We start from the raw sequence: 15,387 nt of genomic DNA on the forward strand, positions 1-15,387 counted from the left end.
AGGAATTACTCCTGGTGATGCTCGGGGAACCATATGAGATGCTGGGAATCAAACCCGGGTTGGCTGTGTGCAAGGCAAATGCCCTCAAATGCCCTACCTGCTGTGCTATTGCTCCAGCCCCGAAAGGAGAATTTTTTTTCCAAATTTTATTGAATCACCATGAGATAGTTACAAACTTTCATGTTTGGGTTACAATCTCACAATGATCAAACACCCATCCCTCCACCAGTGCACATTCCCCACCACCAATATCCCGGGTATACCCCCCCCTTCCCACCCTCCCCCTGCCTCCATGGCAACAATATTCCCCATACTCTCTCTCTCTGGGCCTCTCGGTGAGCCAGCGCACGCTCGGGGCAGAGTGGGAGTTCTGAGTCATCACAACACCCTGGGCTCCAGGCGGATGGGGGACGCCACTCCTCCTGGATGACCTCTGAAAATACACTTTTAGTCCTGCTAAGGGGCTGCCACGTGCTTCCCGGGCACCTCGGACGGCTACGGCAGTGGCTGGGCTCTAGAAAGGGCACAGACGGAAATCTCAGATTCAGACGAGCCTCACACATGAAGTTACCGGCAGAGGAACCCAGGTGTGTGGGACCCGGGGCTGAGACCTCCAAGCCTGCTCGGATCGAGACTGGGCCTCCTCCACCCAGATTCCCCATTTTCCAGTAGCTAGGTGGTCACACCCAGGGACTCCCATCAACAGCCAACATCCAGAGATTAGAAAACCAAGCTCCCAGAAGACATCTTTAGCCTAGTTCTTCCTCTGGGAGTACCTGGCAAGCTACCGAGAGTTTCCTGCCCACCTGGGAGAGCCTGGAAAACTCCCTGTGGTGTATTCATATGCCAAAACCAGTAACAATGCTGGGTCTCACTCCCCTGACCCTGAAAGAGCCTCCAATGCAGCACCATTGGGAAGGACGAGTAAAGAGAGGCTTCTAAAATCTCAGGGCTAGGACGAATGGAGACGTTACTGAGACCACTTGAGAAATTTGACGATTAACAGGATGTTGATGATGATGATGATGATGATGACTCTCTCTCTACTTTTGGGCATTATGGTTTGCAATACAAATACTGAGAGGTCATCATGTTTGGTCCATTATCTAGTTTCAGCACACATCTCCCATCCCGACCCATTCCTCCAGCCATCGTTTTCTTAGTGATCCCGTCTCTTTTCCAGCTGCCTTCTCCCCTCCGCTCATGAGGCAGCCTTCCAGCTATGGAGCAGTCTTTCTGGCCCTTGTATCTACTGTCCTTGGGTGTCATGTGATGTTATTCTATACTCCACAAATGAGTGCAGTCCTTCTATGTCTGTCCCTCTCTTTCTGACTCATTTCACTTAGCGTGATACTCTCCATGTCTATCCATTTATAAGCAAATTTCATGACTTCATCTCTCCTAATAGCTTCATAGTATTCCATTATGTAGATGTACCAAAGTTTCTTTAATCAGTCATCTGTCCTAGGGCCAAAAGGAGAATTTATTTGATACTGTAGCACTCTCATCCTGTTCATCAATTTGCTCAAGCAGGCACCAGTAATGTCTCCATTGTGAGACTTCTTGTTACTGTGTTTAGCATATAGAATACTCCATGGGTAGCTTGCCAGGCTCTGCAGTGCTGGTGGGATACTCTTGGTAGCCTGCCGGGCTCTCCAAGAGATATTATGTATCTTTTACTATATTTGAGATATGAATACGCCATGGGGAGCTTGCAAGACTCTCCCGTGGGGGCTCTCCAAGAGGGATGGAGGAATCGAACCCAGGTTGGCCACGTGCAAGGCAAATGCCCTACCCATTGTGCTATCTCTTCAGCCCCTTACAATAACAATTTGGGGGTTATTTGACAAAGTGGGTTACAGATAAGAAAGTGATTGCACTGACTTCTTTGGACTATGTATATTTTTGTTTGTTTGTTTGTTTGGGAGCCACACCCAGTGATACTCAGGGGTTACTCAGGAATTACTCCTGGCAGTGCTCGGGGGACCATATGGGATGCCGGGGATTGAACCTGGGTCAGCCATGTGTAAGGCCAGTGCTTGCCCTCTGTACTGTCATTCCATCCCTCTTTGGACCCCATTTTCTATAACTGTCCCAGTTTGATGAAGCTACGGAGGGCCCCTTCGCAGGATGCTGGCTCTGGCGTGTGCCGGGTTCCAGGGCGTGCACGCGGAGAGGAGCAGGGCTTTGCCTCCGGCCGCTGAAGGCTCACTCTTGGCAACTCTTTTGTTTGAGGCAAATTCCAGAGAGGATTTGATTTGTAAATTATTTACCATCCAGCTCAGAAAAACAAGGAGTCGCTTTTGGGTATAACAAGGGCACCTTTACTTCATCGGATAATCAGCGTCTGTCTGTGCACCCGGGAAGGTCGGCCCCGCCATGCCGGGCTCAGGGCACGCTCCCGGCTCAGGGCACGCTCCCGGCTCTGGACCCCTCGACTTCCCTTTGCCTCTCCCCTCCCGTCCCCAGCTTCCCCGAGGCTTCTCCTGGGCTTCTTCTCAGCAGGACCGTGATTTTTAAAAACATTTATTTTTAAATTTAATTTTATTTTTATTTTAACGAATCACCATGAGATACAGTTACAGTCTTACAAACTTTCATGATTGCATTTTAGTCAGACAATGTTCAAGTGCCCTTCCCTCCACCAGTGCCCGTTCTCCACCACCCATGTTCCCAGTATCACTCCCGCCATACCCTCATGCCGCCCCCCCTCCCCGCCTCTGTGGCAGGCACGGTCCCTCTTATTCTCTCTCTCTCCTCCTGGGTGCCATGGTTTGAATACAGGTACTAAACGGTCATCACGTTTGGTCCATAGTCTACTTTCAGCACACATCTGTCCTGAGCGAAGCCTCCAAGCATCATTTTCTCAACGCTCCTTTCTCCATCCCAGCGACCTTTCCCCCCCAGGGCACGAGATCGGCTTCCAAGCCAGAGAGCAATCCTCATGAAATTTGCTTGTAAGTGGATGGACATGGAGAGTATCACGCCAAGTGAAATTGGTGTCGGTGTGCCCCACGGGTGACTTACGTGAAGCGGGGAGGAGAAAGACAGTCACTTTCTCCCCAACCGCCTCTACCATCTGGGACCCAGGGTTACTGGGTTCTTGTCTCACTCGCGGAAAAGAATTTCAGGTGTAGAAAGCAGTGAAGTAAACAGATTTTATTTAGAGGGTTTTGAGGGAAGGAGGAAGGGATAATAGGAAAAGAAAAACAGTAGGAGTAACACGCTCAAGAGAGAACTCGGGCTTCTCCAAGTGTGGAGGAAGCCTTGAATGGGCTATTGGGCTGGCTTTTATAGGTTCTTTGCAGCTATCCAGAATGTTCTGGAGTCTCCTTGGAGCTGGGTCACTGAAGTTAATCAGATTAAGGGAGAGGTCGAGGGAATTCGAGGAGCTTCATGGGGAGGGGTCCAACCTCCTCAGGGTCTGGGAAGGTCTTATCAGGTCTGTTTTCTGTATCCACAGGGTGGGTCAGTCTCAGGATTCTCCTTCCCGGAGACTTTGATAATCTAAGTTTCATTGCCAAGGGCCTTTCCCTACCTGCCTACATCAAAATGAATTAGAAAGAGCGGGACAGACATAGCAGGACTGCACTCATCCGTGGAATATAAAGTACCATAGTGTGAGACTGACACCCAAGGACAGCCGAAATAGAGGACCATGATTTAGGAACCCATGTCTCTGGGGGACGGACCCGAGGGTGAGGGAAGTCACGGCTGCGCCCCGCCGAGGGCAGAGGGACAGAGGCCCAGCCTGGACATGACCTCACAGCTTGATGTAGGTGGAGCCCATGGGTGAATCACGTGAGTCGGGAGGAGAGAAAGACGGTCACTTTCTCTCCATCTGCCTCTGCCACCTGGGACCCGGGGTCACTGGGGTTTTGTCTCTCTTGAAGAAGAGAATTTCAGGAGTACACAAGCAGTGAAGTAAAATCGATTTTATTTGGAGGGTTTTTGAAGGTGTGGAGGGGGAGAGAGAGAAAGAGAAAGAGAGAGGGGCTGGAGCAATAGCACAGCGGGTAGGGCATTTGCCTTGCACACGGCCGATGCAGGTTTTTGGTTTTTTTTTTTGTTTTTTTTGTTTTTGGGTCACACCCGACGATGCACAGGGGTTATTCCTGGCTCTTCACTCAGGAATTACCCCTGGCGGTGCTCAGGGGACCATATGGAATGCTGGGATTAGAACCCGGGTCAGCCGTGTGCAAGGCAAACGCCCTACCCGCTGTGCTATCGCTCCAGCCCCCCGATCCAGGTTTGATTCCCAGCATCCCATATGGTCCTCTGAGCGCCGCCAGGGGTGATTCCTGAGTGCAGAGCCAGGAGTAACCCCTGTACATTGCCAGGTGTGACCCAAAAAGAAAAAAAGAAAGAGAGAGAGTGTAAGATGCTCAAGAGAGAACGTGGGCTTCTCCAAGGGCGGAGGGAGCCCTACACACACCCCAGCATTAGACAGGAAGGCATGAAAGTAACACATCTCAAGAGGAGACACGTGTGCTTGGCTACATGGGCACAAGCAGCACATGGGCTCGGGCAGCATATGTGCCCCCTTCCTTTGTTCAAGGTGGCTTTTATTTTTTTGGGGGGAGGGGTCACACCCAGCGATGCACAGGGGTTACTCCTGGCTCTGCATTCAAGAATTACTCCTGGCAGTGCTCAGGGGACCATATGGGATGCTGGGAATTGAACCCGGCTCGGCCGCGTGCAAGGCAAACGCCCTCCCCGCTCTCCTATTGCTCCAGCCCCACAAGGCGGCTTTTATAGGCTCTTTTCGGGTTGTCTTAATCCGAAAGTTCTGGAGTCTTCTTGGGGCTGAATCACTAAAGTTAATCGGTTCAAGGGAGAGGTCCAGGGTTTGAGGAACTCCATGGGACGGGCCCAGTCTCCTCAGGGTCGCTGTTTTCTGTATCCACTGGGTGGATCAACCTTAGAACTTTCCTTCCCAAAAGTTTTGTTGACCAAAGTTTTATTGCCGAGGGCCTTTCCCTGTCTACACCAAGCTGCGATCCCCAGGGTATGGGCTGACCGTCTAGGACCCAGAGCTGCGAGCGCGCGTCCCCCAGGCCCAGAGAGGAAAGGGCAGCGGCGGGGGATGGTGACTCGGGCGCACCAGGCCTGCTGCCAGCTCCATGGGAATATGCTCGGATTTGTGTGTGTGTGTGTGTGTGCATGCGTGCATGTGTGTGTGTGTGTGTGTGTGTGTGTGTGCTTTTTGGGTCACACTCGGTGATGCACAGGGGTTACTCCTGGCTCTGCACTCAGGAATTACTCCTGGCGGTGCTCGGGGGACCCTATGGGATGCCGGGGATCGAACCCAGGTCGGCCGCTTGCAAGGCAAACACCCTCCCCTCTATACTATCAGCTCCAGCCCAGATTGGTCTCGGGGAGACCTCAGGGGTCACTCGCAGCAGGACTCTAGGACCGCCTGCAAGGCAAGTGCCCTACCCACTGCTCCATCTCTCTGGCCCCCAAATTAATGTTCTTAATATGTAAGACCCCGGGGGTCAACCCCGGGGTCTTGGCTGGGAAGCATGTGCTCAGCCCGCTGAATTCTCTCTCTGGCCCCGCAGGACACTGGGGTGAAAAATAAAAATCTGTAGTCTCGTCACTCGAGGTGTCTGGATGGCACCCCGCTCCTCCTCCCGGCCTCCGCTTTCACACAGCCCCCCAGGCCGGCCCCCCGCACGGCGAGCCTCAGCACGGAATCCCCTCCTGAGGCCCGTGACGCTTCCAACAGCTGCCGCGGGCCTGCGCCCCCTCAGTCCCTCTCTGCCGCGGCCAGCCCCGTCTCAACTTCCTTAATGTTTCAAATAACACTTCCCAGCACCCGGCATCCTGAGCCGCTGTGTGCTCAAATTTCATTTGTCGAGGATGGAGTCAGAAATAAAATTACCACTCGGCCAAATGGAATCAGTGGTTTTATTTTTTATTTGCTTATTGGCCCAAGCTCCGCAGTGCTCACGGGCTACCCAGGCTCTGTGTTCAAGAGGGACACGATGGCTGCTGGTGCCCAGAGGACCGTGCACGGTGCCAGAGATTCGACTTGGGTCTGCTGCATGCGTAAAGACAGCACCTTTCTTTTAAAATTAAAAAAAAAATTTTTTTTCTTTTTAGGTCACACAGAGCAATGCTCATGGGTTACTCCTGGCTCTGCACTCAGGAATTACTCCTGGCGGTGCTTGGGGGACCCTATGGGATGCCAGAGACTGAACCCAGGTCAGCTGCTTACAAGGCGAATGCGTACCTGCCCGCTATACTGTCACTCCGGCCCCAAGCCACCACCTTAAGCTCTGAACTCTTTGTCTGGCCCTAGGCAATTGTTTGTCTCAAGTCATCTCTTATTTTACAATAAAAGATTGTCCTAATTGACAGTGCTATTATCATCATTACTATTTTAATTCTGGGCTGGAGCGATAGCACAGTGGGGAGGGCATTTACCTTGCACGCGGCCAACCAGGTTCGATTCCTCTGTCCCTCTCAGAGAGCCCGGCAAGCTACCGAGAGTATCCCGCCCGCATGGCAGAGCCTGGCAAGCTCCCTGTGGTGTATTCGATATGCCAAAAACAGTAACAAGTCTCACAATGGAAACGTTACTGGTGCCCGCTTGAGCAAATCGATGAACAACAGGACTACAGTGTTACTTTTTTAATTTGTTTCTAATTTGATAGGGGGGAAATGTCAAACTGATTGAGTTTGCATTGCTTTGGTTTAACTAAGATTTACTCTGATTTACAGGAATTCGACACACCTTTATGATCTTGATTTTTTTTTTCTTGTTTTTTGGGTCACTCCTGGCTCTGCACTCCAGAATTACTCTTGGCAGTGCTCCGGGGACCATATGGGATGCTGGGAATTGAACCCGAGCTGGCCGTGTGCAAGGCAAACGCCCTACCCACTGTGCTATTGCTCCAGCCCCTGATCTTGATGTTTTATGTGCTTTCTTTACATAATAAGAACATTAATTTGGGGGTCAGAGAGATGGTGCAGTGGGTAGGGCACTTGCCTTGCAGGTGGCTGGCTGACCTGGGTTTGATCCCCAGCACCCCACTTGGTCCTTGGGTGGGTTATTGTTCATCTGTCCACCTTGTCCCTGCATGGCAGGGTTGGAGGGGCAGCACACGGACCGTCAGGCTGTGTCTGACGGTGACCTGGGCTGTGTCTTCTCCAGTACAGTGACACTTTTGCACCAGCCCGAGGAAGGCAGGCTTGGGGGGATGGGGTTCAGGTGTCGGGATGGAGGCTTGAGCCAGAAGAGTGGACACAAGGCCTGAGTAGGGTAATTTGTGTGTGTGGGTGTGTGTGTGAGGGGGTCAATCTCCCGTGGGGTGAAGAGCATCTTCCTCTGATCCATCAGGGACTTTCCGGAGCGCAGGCGTGGTAAGTGTAGATAAAGGCGCCCTGGGGTCGCCTACTGCAACGGGACAGTCCGAGGAGAAGAAACAGAGTCAAGAGACACCGGCCCGGGTGACCGTGGCTGACAGCGTGGGTCCCCAGAGCCCCCAGCAGTGTGTGGGGGGGCACAGAGCCCCTGCAGCCTCCTTAGTCCCCTTGCTCAGAAGGACTCTTGGTTTGGCCGGCACCAGCCACGGCTCTCGGGGGAGCTCAGGAGGTGAAGTGCGCCTGGCACGTGCCCCGGGTTCGAGCTCCGGTATCCCATGCGGTCCCCGGAGCCTGCCAGGGAAGAGCCAGCACCAGGGGGAGCAGGGTGTGGCCCCCAAACCCAAAACACCAGGGGTCCCCCCAAATAAAAAGGACCAGTGAAGCCTGCAGGGGCTCCTGCAGCGGGAGAAGCATCAGGCAGGTGCCCTGGAGAACTGAGTCCTGCGGCCAGGACTGGGGTGGGGGTGGGGGGTGCCAGGGCAGCCGCAGTCCGGGCCAGGCTAGGATTTTTTTTCTTTCGGGTCACACCCGGCGATGCACAGGGGTTACTCCTGGCTCTGCACTCAGGAATCACCCCTGGCGGTGCTCAGGGGACCATATGGGATGCTGGGAATCGAACCCGGGTCTGCCGCGTGCAAGGCAAACGCCCTCCCCGCTGTGCTATCGCTCCAGCCCCCAGGATAGGATTTTTTTTTGGGGGGGGGAGGGGGTAAATAAAGGAAACGGGGCGAAGAGACGGCACAGCAGGTTGGGCGGCCGCCTGGCACGAGGGCCCCTGGCAGAGGCGAGCCCCGGGCCCACGCGTGCTCGGGGGCTCCTGACACCGCAGGGCAGGGCTGGGGGGGGGGTAGGACACGGTCGGAGGGGACCCCGGGGACACAAAGAGCAGCCGGCCGGTCCCCGCTGCTGCATCCCAAGGCCGCCTGCCCGAGCTGGACGGCGGGGCGCGCCCCCGGGTCCCCCCCGCTCTGCGCCGCCTCCCCCGCGGCCCCCGCGCGCGCCCCCCGCTCCGGGGCTGCACAAAGGGGACCCCCGCCGCGGCACGCGCCGACGGCACCCCAGGACATCGGGGAGGCGACTTCCGGGGCTCCGGCCGCGGGACCGCCGCGGGGGAAGGCGCGACCCCGGCGGGGAGGCCGGGCCGCGGCGCGATCGCCCGCGCTGGCCGCGGTCCCTTTCCGGGCGCGCGACGGCCACCCGCGCCACCACCGAGAGGCCCCGCGTTCCTAGAGCGGCTGCGGGCGGCCAGGTGCGGCGCGCGGCCTCCGGGCGTTCCCGGCTGCGGCCGCCAGGGGGCAGCACCGCCCGGACGCCGCCCCACGTGGCGCGCGCTGGCGGGCTCCGCGGACGGCGAGCGCGGGGGCCGGCGCCGCCGAGGGATTCCGAAAAATCAAAAAATGCAGCCATCGAGCCCTCGGAAGGGGAATTTGCAAAGTGCATTTGCATCTGGGGGCGACGGGAATGTCTGGATCTATGGAAACACCTTCGAAATTCAGACAGCGGGGTTGCTAGGAGCCCGCGCCCCCTCCCCCGCCCGGACCCCGGCCACCCCCGCTGGCCCCGGGCCCGGAGCAGGCGCCCAGGAGCCGCAGGCCCGCACAGAGGCAGCTGGACCCGGCCGGGGAGCCCGCGGCACGGCCCAGCCCCCGCACTCCAGGGACGGCCGTCAAGGGCGGGCCGCCTGGGTCGGGCGGGGCAGGTTCCAGGGGCCTGACGGCTATCGAGGCAGGGCAGGGCGCAGCGCGCTTGAAAACCAGAGGAATCCGCGGGTGTGCTGGCCCCGGGCAGGCACAGCCCTCCCCACCCCCGCCACCAGCCCAGGAAGGGGGGTCGGACCCCCCCCCCGGCCCCCCAGACCCCAGCTGCCTGACTGTCCTTGGCGTCTTATCAGGGGGCTCCCCCACTCCCGAGCCCCCAGTCTCAGAGGGGGCGAGAAAAGCAATTTCCGGATGCCTCTGCCGGGGTGGAATCAGCTTTGCTAGAGGAAGCCCTCTGCACCCCGAGTGGACAGAGATTTGTGGGGGTGCGGGAGTTTCCAGCACGTTCCCACCAGGGCTTGCTCACCCACTCGTGGGCATGGACAGAGTGACCAGAAGCTGCCCAGCAGGTACCAAGCCCCCAGCACTGCCTGCAAGAAGGAGAGGGGACAAGGCGGTGGCGCCCCCTCACCTTGGCTGGTTTGCACCCTGAAAATGTTTGCTCTCAAAAGAACCCAGGGGCGCCCCTGCCATCTGTGCCCCGATTTCCTGCTGCCTTCTAAGGGTTCCGGTGGGGGCAGGGCCCCAGATCTCACGGGCAGCAGCTGTGCTCCGGCACTTTCTACGGGACCCACTGCCCCACCCTGTGGAGGTCAGAGAGAGCCTGGGGACCCAGGGAGGGGCCCCGCTGGAGGACCGGGCTCCATCACAGCGTCCAGGGGGGCTAAATCCGCAGTTTGGGGGTGACAGCAGCAAGAGGAAGCCAGGGAGGAGGGTATTTCCCAGGGGACATGCCTCAAGGCTGCCCCAGGACCCTCCCTCCGCCCCCACACACGGGGAGGGCTGAGCAGGGTGGCTGATGCGCCCATTCAGCCTTCACCTCCTGTGACTTCATGCCCTTTGTGCCCCCAAAATGCTGCATTTAAAGAAGGGACCCAGGGCTCAGAACAACAGCTCGTGATCAATGACACATGAGTTGCAGGAAAGTCGGCTGGTGATCGAGCACCTGAGGAAGCCTCGGTGTCCCCTGAGATTCTCAGACAAACGGTGGGGGCGGTTCCTAGCCAGAGAGAAGAATTCTTCCGAGGTACCTGCTGACCTGCGCGCCTGGGGCATAGGGGCCTTGGGGGGTGGGGGGGAGGAGAAGGATTTCTTCTCTCCGGGGGCGCTGGAGACCCCGGCCCTTCTCTTGACGGGGTTCATTCAGTCCTAAGATAACTGCTGGGGGAACTCAGAAATACACTTTTTTGCTGGTGGTGGGGAAGTTGTTTTGCTTTTTTTTTTTGCTTTTTGGGTCACACCCGGCGATGCACAGGGGTCACTCCTGGCTCTGCACTCAGGAATTACCCCTGGCGGTGCTCAGGGGACCATATGGGATGCTGGGAATCGAACCCGGGTCTGCCGCGTGCAAGGCAAACGCCCTCCCCGCTGTGCTATCGCTCCAGCCCGTTTTGCTTTTTTTGCACTCAGAGAGAACCAGGCTGCTTTCACCGGGGCGGGGGGGACGGTGGTGGTGAGACCGGGAGGTTCTGTCTGTGATTGTTCGACTCGAGCCCATCTCTGGGGTGGAGCGAACACCAGAGCGTCTTTGTAAGCAGCTTCGGTTTTCCAAGGCGGAAGCGCTGGCACAGATCCAGCCGAGGAAAATGTGTCTATTTCTTTCTCGCTCTGTCTGCTATTTGAATAAAATATACTAGAAATTGCCGTGATTTGGTCTGGGTATTGATTTGCTTTTTTTTTTTTCTTTCTCAGTACTCGGGAACGTTAGAGGCTGGGCAAGAGCGTGAAAGGCCGCACCTGCCTTGCGTGCTGAGAGGCCCGAGTCAGACCCCAGCCGAGTCTCCCTGCCCCCCACTGAGCCGGAGCGTGCCACGTCGTGGTGCGAGCACTGAACTCTCTGGCTGTGTTGGCTGAGTTTGGTGGGGGATGGTGGGGGGCTCCCTAGGCCCCCCGGGCAGCCCCATCACCCGCCACAAAAAAGCTTGTGAGATTTGATTGCAGTTCCATCAACTTTCAACTGAGATTCGAAACCTAGTTTGACCACCAGTATTGCACCCCAAAATCGCCCCGAACACCCCCAAGGGCCCCAAGCATCCTCAGAAGTGACCCCTGAGCACAGAAGCAGGAAGGAGCAGGCCCTGAGCCCCACCCCCACCCCAACTTATTTTTTTTGGGGGGTCACACCCGGTGATGCACAGGTGCACAGGGGTTACTCCTGGTTCTACACTCAGGGATTACCCCTAGCGGTGCTCAGGGGACCATATGGGATGCTGGGATTCGAACCCAGGTCGGCCGCATGTAAGGCAAACCCCCTACCTGCTGTGCTATCGCTCCAGCCCCACCCCAACTTATTTTTGAAGTTTAATTATTTTCAGGCTTTTTTTGAAATGTATCTTCAACTTTTGGCTCGGTAAAGCCCTAACTCCAGATCTGTTTCGGAGAACACGGGTTGAGAGGAGGAAGTAAAATGCTTTTCGGCGGGCATTTGTCACTGAATTGTGCAGGAGGCAATTTCGCAGACCCAACTTACTACTTTTACCGTTGGACACAACGAGCGTGTGATTTTTTTTTTTCAGCAATGACCTCTATCCAAGCAAGATCATTCATGCACGAAAATTTTATCTTAATTTGCATTGGCAATTAGTTCCCTGGCTAAAAATCGGTTCCTGCAACCAGGCCGTCCCTTCAGAAGAGAAATTCTTCCGTCAGTGAAGAATGAAACTTCATCACAACTTCATTTTCCTCCCTGGAACTGATCTATCTATCTATCTATCTATCTATCTATCTATCTATCTATCTATCTATCTATGTATCTATCTATCCATCCATCTGTCCATCTATCTATCTATCTATCTAACTATCTATCTATCCATCTATCTATACCTATGTATCTCTATATCTATATGTATGTTTTAATTCTGGACCACACCCAGCGATGCTCAGGGTTTGCTTCTGGCTCTGCACTCAGGAATCCCTCCTGGTGGGCTCAAGAGACCACCATGGAACGTTGGGATTGAACCGATGTCGGCCATGTGCTAGGCAAGCACCTACCCACTGTACTCCAGCTCCACCTGGAATTGATATTATTTTGTTTTATTTTGTTCTGTTTTGGGTCCACTCGGGGGTTGCTCCTGGTTCTGCATTCAGAAATTACTCCTGGCAGTGCTCATGGGATGCCGGGAATCGAACCTGACACTCCAACCCCTGGCACTGACCTTAAATTCAACCTATAAAGATCAAGGGAGGCTAACTTCAGCATGTGAGTTTCCTGCAAGTAAAGACCTACTTGAATTTAGTTGGGAAAAAAGAAAAGTTTCGTACTCACTAGAGGGTTCCGATTCTGAAAGGAAACAGCTTGTTGACCACTTTTTAAATAAGCCTAGAAGGGGCTGGAGAGAGGACAGGGGGTCGGGCTCTTGCCTCGCATGTGCCCGACCTGTTTGATCCCCAGCCCCCCACGGGGTCCCCTGAGCCTGCAGGAGTGGTCCCTGGGCGCAGAGCCAGGAGGAAGCCCTGGGCACCGCTGGGTGCTGGGTGTGGCCACAAAGGAAAAGCGAAGGAGAGAACAGAAAGAGATTGCTGGGGAGGGAAGATTTCCTTTCCATTTTTGGTTTTCAGCTACACCCAGCAGCAAGGGTAGATACTTTTTTTTTTTTGCTTTTTGGGTCACACCCAGCGATGCTCAGGGGGTCCTCCTGGCTCTGCACTCAGGAATTACTCCTGGTGGTGCTCGGGGGACCCTGTGGGATGCCCGGAATCGAACCCAGGTCGGCCGTGTGCAAGGCAAGCGCCCTCCCCGCTGTGCCATCTATCACTCCGGCCCAAGGATGGACGCCTCCATGGGTCCATTTTGCCATCAAAGTCCCCCTTCCCGTTTCCCGAGCTCTTCGGCCGTCGTTCCGGCTGCAGCTCCGGGTGAGAACGTGGCTATTATTTTCTCACGAGAAAGCGCAGGCTGCGCGTGTGCGCGGGGACAGAGCGTCCCTTCAGCAGGGCCTGTGCCCAGCCCCCTTCTCCCTCGGGCCTCCCTGCTGTCACCCAGATGGCCCCTCTGCCCTCGGGAAGAGAGGGGGTCTCAGTCCAAGGCGGGGGGGGGGGGGCAGGGGGGCAAGGCTGGCCGCTCGCGCTGAATCTCCCCGGGCTGGGTGAGCGCCGCCGTGACCCCGGCCAGCCCCCGTCTGCCCAGAGACAAACGGACCCATTTGCCTCCGGAGAAGAGCAGTCGGGCAGCAGCAGAGAAGCGGCTGAGACTGCGGCAGGAGTCAGCCAGGCCGGTTCCTGCAGGCTCTGGCCGAGGGACCCGGAAAGGAAAGCGTTTCCCAGACCGTCACGGGAGCAGAGGGAAGGGCCCGGAGAGCAGGTGGGGGAGTGACAGCAGAGATGACGGCTGACACACGCAGGCCTGGGGCTCTCCTGGAAGGCCCACGCCAGCGGCCGGGGTGAATGTCCCTCCTACCCCCCCTCCTGCCTTCCCTTCCAGCCGCCGGCCTCGTTCTTTTGAAACCTGGCGAGCGGAAACAGAAAGGGTGAGGCTCCCTGCGCGCTACCTTGCAGCTATTTGCATTTCACGGCAAGGGAGAAGTGCAGAAACGCGTCCCCCCAAACCGGAGTCTGGTAGAGCCCGGCTGGGCCGGGAGCAGGAGGGGAGGCTTGGCCTGACTCACCGTTGTCCTGGCAACAGGAGGGCCAAGGCCCGGCCCTGATCCCTTAATCTGAGGGGCCGCCACAACAGCGCCGCGGGAACGGTCCCCGCAGACACCTGGCTGGCTCCAGCGGCCCAGGCCCGGGGCGGCAGGACGGGGCGCTCGCGGGGCCCTGGACAGCTGCCCAGGAGGCCGGCCTCGGTGCCCACAGCTCTCCAGACGCCCCGGGGTGTTTTCCTCAGGCCAGACTCTCCCTGACCCCCGGTGCTTCTCCCTGGAGCTCTGCGTGGTGCTGGCAGTCCCCGGACCCTGGAGACCCCCCCTGCAGGAAACCCCCCTGGGCAGGGAGCCTCACAGGGCGCCTCGTTCTCCACGGTAGGGCCCCTTAGGCGTCCAGTATAAGTTTGTTTTCGTTTTTGGGTCACACCTGGCAGTGCTGAAGGTTTACCCCTGGCCCTGTGCTCAGGGGTCACTCCGAGTCGGCCGGGGGGGGGGTCATACGGGGTGCCAGGAGAGGAACCCAGGCCAGTCCCATCCAAGGCAAGCACTTGACCCGCCGTTTTATCTTTCCAGGCTCCCAGTATCCCTTTTAAACTCTGCCTGCATTCATGATGCGGGCAAGATGTTCCCACCGTCGGACAAACCGGGGGACACGGCCCCCCAGGACCCCCCCCCACGACCCCGGGACACGCTCCAGGACCTGTCCCAAGACACCCCCCAGGACACCCCCGGGACAAGCCCCAGATCACGCCTCAGGACACGCCCCAGGACCCCAGGACACATCCTGCAGGTTCCCGGGAAGGCAGGGGTGTGCCGGAGCAGCCGAACAGGCGTGAGTTCGAATCTGCCGCCTGTTCCCCTGGCGCCGCACAGCTGGTCCCTGGAACAGCGAGGCCGGGGCAGCGCGGCTGCCGTCTCCGCCGTAGGGAGTGTCCGAGAAACTCGGCGACGTGGGACCGTGCAGCTGCGAGGTTGGAGTTTCAGCCTCCGGGTGAAAGGCCGGCACCCGCCAGCGCGAGGGAGGGGGACACGCGTGATCTGCCTCTTCTCACCCGACACACTGCCCGCTCCTGCCCCTGCCCGGGTGCCCTCTCGGCACTGATGCGTGAGTGAGCCGGCGTTTCTCTGAGCCTTGCGTTTGCTCTTCTCTCCCGCCGTGCTCAGGGTCCGAGTGGTTCCAGGGACTCAGGCCCGGCCCGTGAGCTCCCCCCCCCACCCCACCCAGTCATCCTCCGAGCTCCAGGACCTTTCCTGTCGGCACCAACAGACAGGACACGGCGACCCCGACACTTCGCCTGGAGAAACGGGTACCTACACAGGCTCCCTCACATTCCTTCCCTGCCCCCCAGACCCTCTCCAGGCAACAGGACACCTGTCCTGCCCACTGGGGTGGACACTGCCCCATCACCAGCGCCCAGAGGTCACCGGGCTCCAGAACTGTCCCAGCCTCCGGCTGCACGATCAGAGCAGAATTAGAGGCTGCCCCTCTCCCAACACACATGCACACGCGCACACACACGCGCGCACACACACACACATGTGCACACACACACAGGTCCCTATTTCCTTGGGCGTCTGACGCGAGGGCCCAGTGAGTTTTGGGGACAAAGGACAAAGTTCGGGCTTTGCAGTGGGACATCTCGGACCTTCACCCCTCCCGCTGCCCCGTCTAT

The sequence above is a fragment of the Sorex araneus genome, chromosome 1, assembly GCF_027595985.1.
Source record: "Sorex araneus isolate mSorAra2 chromosome 1, mSorAra2.pri, whole genome shotgun sequence".
Lineage (NCBI taxonomy): Eukaryota > Metazoa > Chordata > Mammalia > Eulipotyphla > Soricidae > Sorex > Sorex araneus.